The sequence below is a fragment of the Scyliorhinus torazame genome, chromosome 19 (assembly GCF_047496885.1).
Source record: "Scyliorhinus torazame isolate Kashiwa2021f chromosome 19, sScyTor2.1, whole genome shotgun sequence".
NCBI lineage: Eukaryota > Metazoa > Chordata > Chondrichthyes > Carcharhiniformes > Scyliorhinidae > Scyliorhinus > Scyliorhinus torazame.
Window position 1 is genome coordinate 31,601,795 of NC_092725.1, and position 11,282 is coordinate 31,613,076.

Genomic DNA, 11,282 nt, shown 5'->3' on the forward strand with positions numbered 1-11,282 from the left:
GTCAGTGCTGAGGGAGCGCCATACTGTCGGGGGGTCAGTACTGAGGGAGTGCCGCACTGTCAGAGGGTCAGTGCTGAGGGAGCGCCGCACTGGCGGATGGTCAGTGCTGAGGGTGCGCCGCACTGTCGGAGAGTCAGTACTGAGGGAGTGCCACACTGTCGGAGTGTCAGTACTGAGGGAGTGCCGCACTGTCGGAGGGTCAGTGCTGAGGGAGTGCCGTACTGTCAACGGGTCAGGACTGAGGGAGCGCCGCACTGTCGGAGAGTCAGTACTGAGGGAGTGCCGCACTGTCGGAGGGTCAGTACTCAGGGAGTGCCGCACTGTCGGAGGGTCAGTACTGAGGGAGTGCCGCACTGTCAGAGGGTCAGTACTGAGGGAGCGCCGCACTGTCGGACGGTCAGTACTGAGGAAGTGCCGCACTGTCGGAGGGTCAGTACTGAGGGAGTGCCACACTGTCAGAGGGTCAGTACTGAGGGAGCGCCGCACTGTCGGACGGTCAGTACTGAGGGAGTGCCGCACTGTCAGAGGGTCAGTACTGAGGGAGCGCCGCACTGTCGGACGGTCAGTACTGAGGGAGTGCCGCACTGTCGGAGGGTCAGTACTGAGGGAGTGCCGCACAGTCGGAGGGTCAGTGCTGAGGGAGCGCCGCACTGTCGGAGGGTCAGTACTGAGGGAGCGCCGCACTGTCGGAGCGTTCAGTACTGTGGGAGCGCCGCACTGTCGGACGGTCAGTACTGAAGGAGTGCCGCACTGTCGGAGGGCCAGTGCTGAGGGAGTGCCGTACTGTCAACGGGTCAGTACTGAGGGAGCGCCGCACTGTCGGAGAGTCAGTACTGAGGGAGTGCCATACTGTCGGAGGGTCAGTACTCAGGGAGTGCCGCACTGTCGGAGGGTCAGTACTGAGGGAGAGTCGCACTGTCGGAGGGTCAGTACTGAGAGAGCGCTGCACTGTCGGAGGGTCAGTACTGAGGGAGCGCCGCACAGTCGGGTGGTCAGTACGGAGGGAGTGCCGCACTGTCAGAGAGTCAGTGTTGAGGGAGTGCTGCACTGTCGTAGGGTCAGTACTGAGGCAGTGCCGCACTGTCGGAGGGTCAGTGCTGAGGGAGCGCCGCACTGTCGGACGGTCAGTACTGGGGGAGTGCCGCACTGTCGGAGGGTCAGTACTGAGGGAGTACCGCACTGTCGGAGAGTCAGTGCTGATGGAGCGCCGCACTGTCGGAGGGTCAGTACTGTGGGAGCGCCACACTGTCGGAGGGTCAGTGCTGAGCGAGGGCCACACTGTCGGAGGGTCAGGACTGAGGGAATGCCGCACTGTCGGAGGGTAAGGACTGAGAGAGTGCTGCACTGTCAGAGGGTCAGGGCTGAGGGAGCGCCGCACTGTTGGAGAGTCAGTGCTGAGGGAGTGCCGTACTGTCAACGGGTCAGTACTGAGGGAGCGCCGCACTGTCGGAGAGTCAGTACTGAGGGAGTGCCGCACTGTCAGAGGGTCAGTACTGAGGGAGCACCGCACTGTTGGAGGGTCAGTACTGAGGGAGCGCCGCACTGTCGGAGGGTCAGTACTCAGGGAGTGCCGCACTGTCGGAGGGTCAGTGCTGAGGAAGAGTCGCACTGTCGGAGGGTCAGTACTGAGAGAGCGCTGCACTGTCGGAGGGTCAGTACTGAGGGAGCGCCGCACTGTCGGAGGGTCAGTACTCAGGGAGTGCCGCACTGTCGGAGAGTCAGTGTTGAGGGAGTGCCGCAATGTCGGAGGGTCAGTACTGAGGCAGTGCCGCACTGTCGGAGGGTCAGTGCTGAGGGAGCGCCGCACTGGCGGAGGGTCAGTACTGAGGGAGCGGCGCACTGTCGGCGGGTCAGTACTGACGGAGTGCCGCACTGTCGAAGGGTCAGTGCTGAGGGAGTGCCGCACTGTCGGAGAGTCAGTGCTGATGGAGCGCCGCACTGTCGGAGGGTCAGTACTGTGGGAGCGCCACACTGTCGGAGGGTCAGTGCTGAGCGAGGGCCACACTGTCGGAGGGTCAGGACTGAGGGAATGCCGCACTGTCAGAGGGTCAGTACCGAGGGAGTGCCGCACTGTAAGAGGATAAGTACTGAGGGAGCGTCGCACTATCGGAGGGTCAGTGCTGAGGGAGTGCCACACTGTCGGAGGGTCTGTACTGAGGGAGTGCCGCACTGTCGGAGGGTCAGTACTGAGGGAGTGCCGCACTGTCGGAGGGTCAGTACTGAGGGAGTGCCACACTGTCGGAGGGTAAGGACTGAGAGAGTGCTGCACTGTCAGAGGGTCAGGGCTGAGGGAGCGCCGCACTGTCGGAGAGTTGGTACTAAGGGAGTGCCACACCGAGGGAGGGTCAGTACTGAGGGAGCGCCGCGCTGTCGGAGGGTCAATACTGAGGGAGTGCCGCACTGTCAGAGGGTCAGTACCGAGGGAGTTCCGCACTGTCAGAGGATAAGTACTGAGGGAGCGTCGCACTATCGGAGGGTCAGCACTGAGGGAGCACCGCACTGTCGGAGGGTCAGCACTGAGGGAGCACCGCACTGACACAGGGTCAGTACTGAGGGAGTGCCGCACTGTCAGATGGTCAGTACTGAGGGAGCGCCGCACTGTAAGATGGTCAGTACTGAGGGAGTGCCGCACTGTTGGAGGGTCAGTACTGAGGGAGTGCCGCACTGTCGGAGGGTCAGTACTGAGGGAGCGCCGCACTGTCGGAGGGTCAGTACTGAGGTAGCGCCACACTGTCAGATGGTCAGTACTGAAGGAGTGCCGCACTGTTGGAAGGTCAGTACTGAGGGAGTGCCGCACTGTCGGAGGGTCAGTACTGAGGGAGCGCCGCACTGTCGGAGGGTCAGGACTGAGGGAGGGTCACAATGTCGGAGGGTCAGTACTGAGGGAGTGCCGCACAGCCGGGTGGTCAGTACTGAGGGAGTGCCGCACTGTCGGAGAGTCAGTGTTGAGGGAGTGCCACACTGTCAGAGGGTCAGTACTGAGGGAGTGCCGCACTGTCGGAGAGTCAGTGCTGATGGAGCGCCGCACTGTCGGAGGGTCAGTACTGTGGGAGCGACGCACTGTCGGAGGGTCAGTGCTGAGGGAGCGCCGCAATGTCGGAGAGTCAGTACTGAGGGAGTGCCGCACTGTCGGAGGGTCAGTGCTGAGGGAGGGCCACACTGTCAGAGGGTCAGTACTGAGGGAGCACCGCACTGTCGGAGGGTCAGTGCTGAGGGAGCGCCGCACTGTCAGAGGGACAGTACTGAGGGAGTGCCACACTGTCTGAGGGTCAGTGCTGAGGGAGCGCCGCACTGTCGGATGGTCAGTGCTGAGGGAGCGCCGCCCTGTCGGAGGGTCAGTGCTGAGGGAGTGCCGCACTGTCGGAGGGTCAGTGCTGAGGGAGCGCCGCACGGTCGGAGGGTCAGTACTGAGGGAGCGCCGCACTGTCGGAGGGTCAGTACTGAGGGAGTGCCGCACTGTCGGAGGGTCAGTCCTGAGGGAGCGCCGCACTGTCGGACGGTCAGTACTGAGGGAGTGCCGCACTGTCGGAGGGTCAGTACTGAGGGAGCATCGCACTGTCGGAGGGTCAGGACTGAGGGAACGCCACACTGTCGGAGGGTCAGTACTGAGAGAGTGCCGCACTGTCGGAGGGTCAGTACTGAGGGAGTGCCACAGTGTCTGAGGGTCAGTGCTGAGGGAGCGCCGCACTGTCGGATGGTCAGTGCTGAGGGAGCGCCGCACTGTCGGAGGGTCAGTGCTGAGGGAGCGCCGCACTGTCGGAGGGTCAGTGCTGAGGGAGCGCCGCACTATCGGAGGGTCAGTACTGAGGGAGCGCCGCACTGTCGGAGGGTCAGTACTGAGGGAGTGCCGCACTGTCAGAGGGTCAGTACTCAGGGAGCGCCGCACTGTCGGACGGTCAGTACTGAGGGAGTGCCGCACTGTTCGAGGGTCAGTACTGAGGGAGTGCCGCACTCTCGGAGGGTCAGTATTGAGGGAGCGCTGCACTGTCGGAGGGTCAGTACTGAGGGAGTGCCGCACTGTCGGAGGGTCAGTGCTGAGGGAGTGCCGCACTGTCGGATAGTCAGTGCTGATGGAGCGCCGCACTGTCGGAGGGTCAGTACTGTGGGAGCGCCACACTGTCGGAGGGTCAGTGCTGAGCGAGGGCCACACTGTCGGAGGGTCAGGACTGAGGGAATGCCGCACTGTCAGAGGGTCAGTACCGAGGGAGTGCCGCACTGTAAGAGGATAAGTACTGAGGGAGCGTCGCACTATCGGAGGGTCAGTGCTGAGGGAGTGCCACACTGTCGGAGGGTCTGTACTGAGGGAGTGCCGCACTGTCGGAGGGTCAGTACTGAGGGAGTGCCGCACTGTCGGAGGGTCAGTGCTGAGGGAGTGCCACACTGTCGGAGGGTAAGGACTGAGAGAGTGCTGCACTGTCAGAGGGTCAGGGCTGAGGGAGCGCCGCACTGTCGGAGAGTTGGTACTAAGGGAGTGCCACACCGAGGGAGGGTCAGTACTGAGGGAGCGCCGCGCTGTCGGAGGGTCAATACTGAGGGAGTGCCGCACTGTCAGAGGGTCAGTACCGAGGGAGTTCCGCACTGTCAGAGGATAAGTACTGAGGGAGCGTCGCACTATCGGAGGGTCAGCACTGAGGGAGCACCGCACTGTCGGAGGGTCAGCACTGAGGGAGCACCGCACTGACACAGGGTCAGTACTGAGGGAGTGCCGCACTGTCAGATGGTCAGTACTGAGGGAGCGCCGCACTGTCAGATGGTCAGTACTGAGGGAGTGCCGCACTGTTGGAGGGTCAGTACTGAGGGAGTGCCGCACTGTCGGAGGGTCAGTACTGAGGGAGCGCCGCACTGTCGGAGGGTCAGTACTGAGGTAGCGCCACACTGTCAGATGGTCAGTACTGAAGGAGTGCCGCACTGTTGGAAGGTCAGTACTGAGGGAGTGCCGCACTGTCGGAGGGTCAGTACTGAGGGAGCGCCGCACTGTCGGAGGGTCAGGACTGAGGGAGGGCCACAATGTCGGAGGGTCAGTACTGAGGGAGTGCCGCACAGCCGGGTGGTCAGTACTGAGGGAGTGCCGCACTGTCGGAGAGTCAGTGTTGAGGGAGTGCCACACTGTCAGAGGGTCAGTACTGAGGGAGTGCCGCACTGTCGGAGAGTCAGTGCTGATGGAGCGCCGCACTGTCGGAGGGTCAGTACTGTGGGAGCGACGCACTGTCGGAGGGTCAGTGCTGAGGGAGCGCCGCAATGTCGGAGAGTCAGTACTGAGGGAGTGCCGCACTGTCGGAGGGTCAGTGCTGAGGGAGGGCCACACTGTCAGAGGGACAGTACTGAGGGAGTGCCACACTGTCTGAGGGTCAGTGCTGAGGGAGCGCCGCACTGTCGGATGGTCAGTGCTGAGGGAGCGCCGCCCTGTCGGAGGGTCAGTGCTGAGGGAGTGCCGCACTGTTGGAGGGTCAGTGCTGAGGGAGCGCCGCACGGTCGGAGGGTCAGTACTGAGGGAGCGCCGCACTGTCGGAGGGTCAGTACTGAGGGAGTGCCGCACTGTCGGAGGGTCAGTCCTGAGGGAGCGCCGCACTGTCGGACGGTCAGTACTGAGGGAGTGCCGCACTGTCGGAAGGTCAGTACTGAGGGAGCATCGCACTGTCGGAGGGTCAGGACTGAGGGAACGCCACACAGTCGGAGGGTCAGTACTGAGAGAGTGCCGCACTGTCGGAGGGTCAGTACTGAGGGAGTGCCACATTGTCTGAGGGTCAGTGCTGAGGGAGCGCCGCACTGTCGGATGGTCAGTGCTGAGGGAGCGCCGCACTGTCGGAGGGTCAGTGCTGAGGGAGCGCCGCACTGTCGGAGGGTCAGTGCTGAGGGAGCGCCGCACTATCGGAGGGTCAGTACTGAGGGAGCGCCGCACTGTCGGAGGGTCAGTACTGAGGGAGTGCCGCACTGTCAGAGGGTCAGTACTCAGGGAGCGCCGCACTGTCGGACGGTCAGTACTGAGGGAGTGCCGCACTGTTCGAGGGTCAGTACTGAGGGAGTGTCGCACTGTCGGAGGTTCAGTGCTGAGGGAGCGCCGCACTGTCGGAGGGTCAGTACTGAGGGAGTGCCGCACTGTCGGAGAGTCAGTGCTGATGGAGCGCCGCACTGTCGGAGGGTCAGTACTGTGGGAGCGCCGCACTGTCGGAGGGTCAGTACTGAGGGAGTGCCGCACTGTCGGAGGGTCAGTGCTGAGGGAGCGCCGCATTGGCGGACGGTCAGTACTGAGAGAGCGGCGCACTGTCGGCGGGTCAGTACTGAGGGAGTGCCGGACTGTCGGAGGGTCAGTGCTGAGCGAGGGCCACACTGTCGGAGGGTCAGGACTGAGGGAATGCCGCACTGTCAGAGGGTCAGCACCGAGGGAGTGCCGCACTGTCAGAGGATAAGTACTGAGGGAGCGTCGCACTATCGGAGGGTCAGTGCTGAGGGAGTGCCACACTGTCGGACGCTCTGTACTGAGGGTGTGCCGCACTGTTGGAGGGTCAGTACTGAGGGAGTGCCGCACTGTCGGAGGGTCAGTACTGAGGGAGTGCCACACTGTCGGAGGGTAAGGACTGAGAGAGTGCTGCACTGTCAGAGGGTCAGGGCTGAGGGAGCGCCACACTGTCGGAGAGTTGGTACTGAGGGAGTGCCACACCGTGGGAGGGTCAGTACTGAGGGAGCGTCGCACTATCGGAGGGTCAGTACTGTGGGAGCACCGCACTGTCGGAGGGTCAATACTGAGGCAGTGCCGCACTGACACAGGGTCAGTACTGAGGGAGTGCTCACTGTCAGATGGTCAGTACTGATGCAGTGCCGCACTGTTGGAGGGTCAGTACTGAGGGAATGCCGCACTGTCGGAGGGTCAGTACTGAGGGAGCGCCGCACTGTCGGAGGGTCAGTACCGAGGGAGCACCGCACTGTCAGATGGTCAGTACTGAGGGAGTGCCGCACTGTTGGAGGGTCAGTACTGAGGGAGTGCCACACTGTCGGTGGGTCAGCACTGAGGGAGCATCGCACTGTCAGATGGTCAGTACTGAGGGAGTGCCGCACTGTTGGAGGGTCAGTACTGAGGGAGTGCCGCACTGTCGGAGGGTCAGTACTGAGGGAGCGCCGCACTGTCGGAGGGTCAGTACCGAGGGAGCACCGCACTGTCAGATGGTCAGTACTGAGGGAGTGCCGCACTGTTGGAGGGTCAGTACTGAGGGAGCGCCACACTGTCGGAGGGTCAGTACTGAGGGAGCGCCACATTGTCGGAGGGTCAGTACTGAGGGTGTGCCGCACAGCCGGGTGGTCAGTACTGAGGGAGTGCCGCACTGTCGGAGAGTCAGTGTTGAGGGAGTGCCACACTGTCAGAGGGTCAGTATTGAGGGAGCGCTGCACTGTCGGTGGGTCAGTACTGAGGGAGTGCCGCACTGTCGGAGGGTCAGCACTGAGGGAGCATCGCACTGTCGGATGGTCAGTACTGAGGGAGCGCCACACTGTCGGAGGGTGAGTACTGAGGGAGCGCCTCACTGTCGGAGGGTCAGTACTGAGGGAGCGCCGCACTGTCGGAGGGTCAGTACTGAGGGAGTGCCGCACTGTCAGAGGGTCAGTACTCAGGGAACGCCGCACTGTCGGACGGTCAGTACTGAGGGAGTGCCGCACTGTCGGAGGGTCAGTACTGAGGGAGTGCCACACTGTCGGAGGGTCAGTATTGAGGGAGCGCTGCACTGTCGGAGGGTCAGTGCTGAGGGAGCGCCGCACTGTTGGAGGGTCACTACTGAGGGAGTGCCACACTGTCGGAGGGTCAGTACTGAGGGAGTGCCACACTGTCAGAGGGTCAGTGCTGAGGGAGCGCCGCACTGGCGGAGGGTCAGTGCTGAGGGAGCGCCGCACTGTCGGAGGGTCAGTATTGAGGGAGTGCCCCACTGGCGGAGGGTCAGTACTCAGGGAGTGCCGCACTGTCGGAGGGTCAGTACTGAGGGAGAGTCGCACTGTCGGAGGGTCAGTACTGAGAGAGCGCCGCACTGTCGGAGGGTCAGTACTGAGGGAGGGCCGCACTGCCAGAGGTTCAGTGCTGAGGGAGAGTCGCACTGTCGGAGGGTCAGTACTGAGAGAGCGCCGCACTGTCGGAGGGTCAGTACTGAGGGAGGGCCGCACTGTCGGAGGGTCAGTACTGAGGGAGTGCCGCACTGTCAGAGGGTCAGTACTGAGGGTGTGCCGCACTGTCGGAGGGTCAGTACTGAGGGAGGGCCGCACTGTCGGAGGGTCAGTACTGAGGGAGCGCCGCACTGCCGGATGGTCAGTACTGAGGGAGTGCCGCACAATCGGGTGTCAGTACTGAGGGAGCGCCGCACTGTCGGAGAGTCAGTGTTGAGAGAGTACCGCAGTGTCGGAGGGTCAGTACTGAGGGAGTGCCGCACTGTCGGTGGGTCAGTACTGTGGGAGCGCCGCACTGTCGGAGAGTCAGTACTGAGGGAGTGCCGCCCTGTCGGAGGGTCAGTGCTGAGGGAATGCCGCACTGTCGGAGGGTCAGTGCTGAGGGACCGCCGCACTGGCGGAGGGTCAGTACTAAGGGAGCGGCGCACTGTCGGTGGGTCAGAACTGAGGGAGTGCCGCACTGTCGGAGGGTCAGTGCTGAGCGAGGGCCACACTGTCGGAGGGTCAGGACTGAGGGAATGCCGCACTGTCAGAGGGTCAGTACCGAGGGAGTGCCGTACTGTCAGAGGGTCAGTGCTGAGGGACTGCCGCACTGTCGGAGGGTCAGTCCTGAGGGAGCGCCGCACTGTCGGACGGTCAGTACTGAGGGAGTGCCGCACTGTCGGAGGGTCAGTACTGAGGGAGCATCGCACTGTCGGAGGGTCAGGACTGAGGGAACGCCACACTGTCGGAGGGTCAGTACTGAGAGAGTGCCGCACTGTCGGAGGGTCAGTACTGAGGGAGTGCCACAGTGTCTGAGGGTCAGTGCTGAGGGAGCGCCGCACTGTCGGATGGTCAGTGCTGAGGGAGCGCCGCACTGTCGGAGGGTCAGTGCTGAGGGAGCGCCGCACTGTCGGAGGGTCAGTGCTGAGGGAGCGCCGCACTATCGGAGGGTCAGTACTGAGGGAGCGCCGCACTGTCGGAGGGTCAGTACTGAGGGAGTGCCGCACTGTCAGAGGGTCAGTACTCAGGGAGCGCCGCACTGTCGGACGGTCAGTACTGAGGGAGTGCCGCACTGTTCGAGGGTCAGTACTGAGGGAGTGCCGCACTCTCGGAGGGTCAGTATTGAGGGAGCGCTGCACTGTCGGAGGGTCAGTACTGAGGGAGTGCCGCACTGTCGGAGGGTCAGTGCTGAGGGAGTGCCGCACTGTCGGAGAGTCAGTGCTGATGGAGCGCCGCACTGTCGGAGGGTCAGTACTGTGGGAGCGCCACACTGTCGGAGGGTCAGTGCTGAGCGAGGGCCACACTGTCGGAGGGTCAGGACTGAGGGAATGCCGCACTGTCAGAGGGTCAGTACCGAGGGAGTGCCGCACTGTAAGAGGATAAGTACTGAGGGAGCGTCGCACTATCGGAGGGTCAGTGCTGAGGGAGTGCCACACTGTCGGAGGGTCTGTACTGAGGGAGTGCCGCACTGTCGGAGGGTCAGTACTGAGGGAGTGCCGCACTGTCGGAGGGTCAGTACTGAGGGAGTGCCACACTGTCGGAGGGTAAGGACTGAGAGAGTGCTGCACTGTCAGAGGGTCAGGGCTGAGGGAGCGCCGCACTGTCGGAGAGTTGGTACTAAGGGAGTGCCACACCGAGGGAGGGTCAGTACTGAGGGAGCGCCGCGCTGTCGGAGGGTCAATACTGAGGGAGTGCCGCACTGTCAGAGGGTCAGTACCGAGGGAGTTCCGCACTGTCAGAGGATAAGTACTGAGGGAGCGTCGCACTATCGGAGGGTCAGCACTGAGGGAGCACCGCACTGTCGGAGGGTCAGCACTGAGGGAGCACCGCACTGACACAGGGTCAGTACTGAGGGAGTGCCGCACTGTCAGATGGTCAGTACTGAGGGAGCGCCGCACTGTCAGATGGTCAGTACTGAGGGAGTGCCGCACTGTTGGAGGGTCAGTACTGAGGGAGTGCCGCACTGTCGGAGGGTCAGTACTGAGGGAGCGCCGCACTGTCGGAGGGTCAGTACTGAGGTAGCGCCACACTGTCAGATGGTCAGTACTGAAGGAGTGCCGCACTGTTGGAAGGTCAGTACTGAGGGAGTGCCGCACTGTCGGAGGGTCAGTACTGAGGGAGCGCCGCACTGTCGGAGGGTCAGGACTGAGGGAGGGCCACAATGTCGGAGGGTCAGTACTGAGGGAGTGCCGCACAGCCGGGTGGTCAGTACTGAGGGAGTGCCGCACTGTCGGAGAGTCAGTGTTGAGGGAGTGCCACACTGTCAGAGGGTCAGTACTGAGGGAGTGCCGCACTGTCGGAGAGTCAGTGCTGATGGAGCGCCGCACTGTCGGAGGGTCAGTACTGTGGGAGCGACGCACTGTCGGAGGGTCAGTGCTGAGGGAGCGCCGCAATGTCGGAGAGTCAGTACTGAGGGAGTGCCGCACTGTCGGAGGGTCAGTGCTGAGGGAGGGCCACACTGTCAGAGGGTCAGTACTGAGGGAGCACCGCACTGTCGGAGGGTCAGTGCTGAGGGAGCGCCGCACTGTCAGAGGGACAGTACTGAGGGAGTGCCACACTGTCTGAGGGTCAGTGCTGAGGGAGCGCCGCACTGTCGGATGGTCAGTGCTGAGGGAGCGCCGCCCTGTCGGAGGGTCAGTGCTGAGGGAGTGCCGCACTGTCGGAGGGTCAGTGCTGAGGGAGCGCCGCACGGTCGGAGGGTCAGTACTGAGGGAGCGCCGCACTGTCGGAGGGTCAGTACTGAGGGAGTGCCGCACTGTCGGAGGGTCAGTCCTGAGGGAGCGCCGCACTGTCGGACGGTCAGTACTGAGGGAGTGCCGCACTGTCGGAAGGTCAGTACTGAGGGAGCATCGTACTGTCGGAGGGTCAGGACTGAGGGAACGCCACACAGTCGGAGGGTCAGTACTGAGAGAGTGCCGCACTGTCGGAGGGTCAGTACTGAGGGAGTGCCACAGTGTCTGAGGGTCAGTGCTGAGGGAGCGCCGCACTGTCGGATGGTCAGTGCTGAGGGAGCGCCGCACTGTCGGAGGGTCAGTGCTGAGGGAGCGCCGCACTGTCGGAGGGTCAATGCTGAGGGAGCGCCGCACTATCGGAGGGTCAGTACTGAGGGAGCGCCGCACTGTCGGAGGGTCAGTACTGAGGGAGTGCCGCACTGTCAG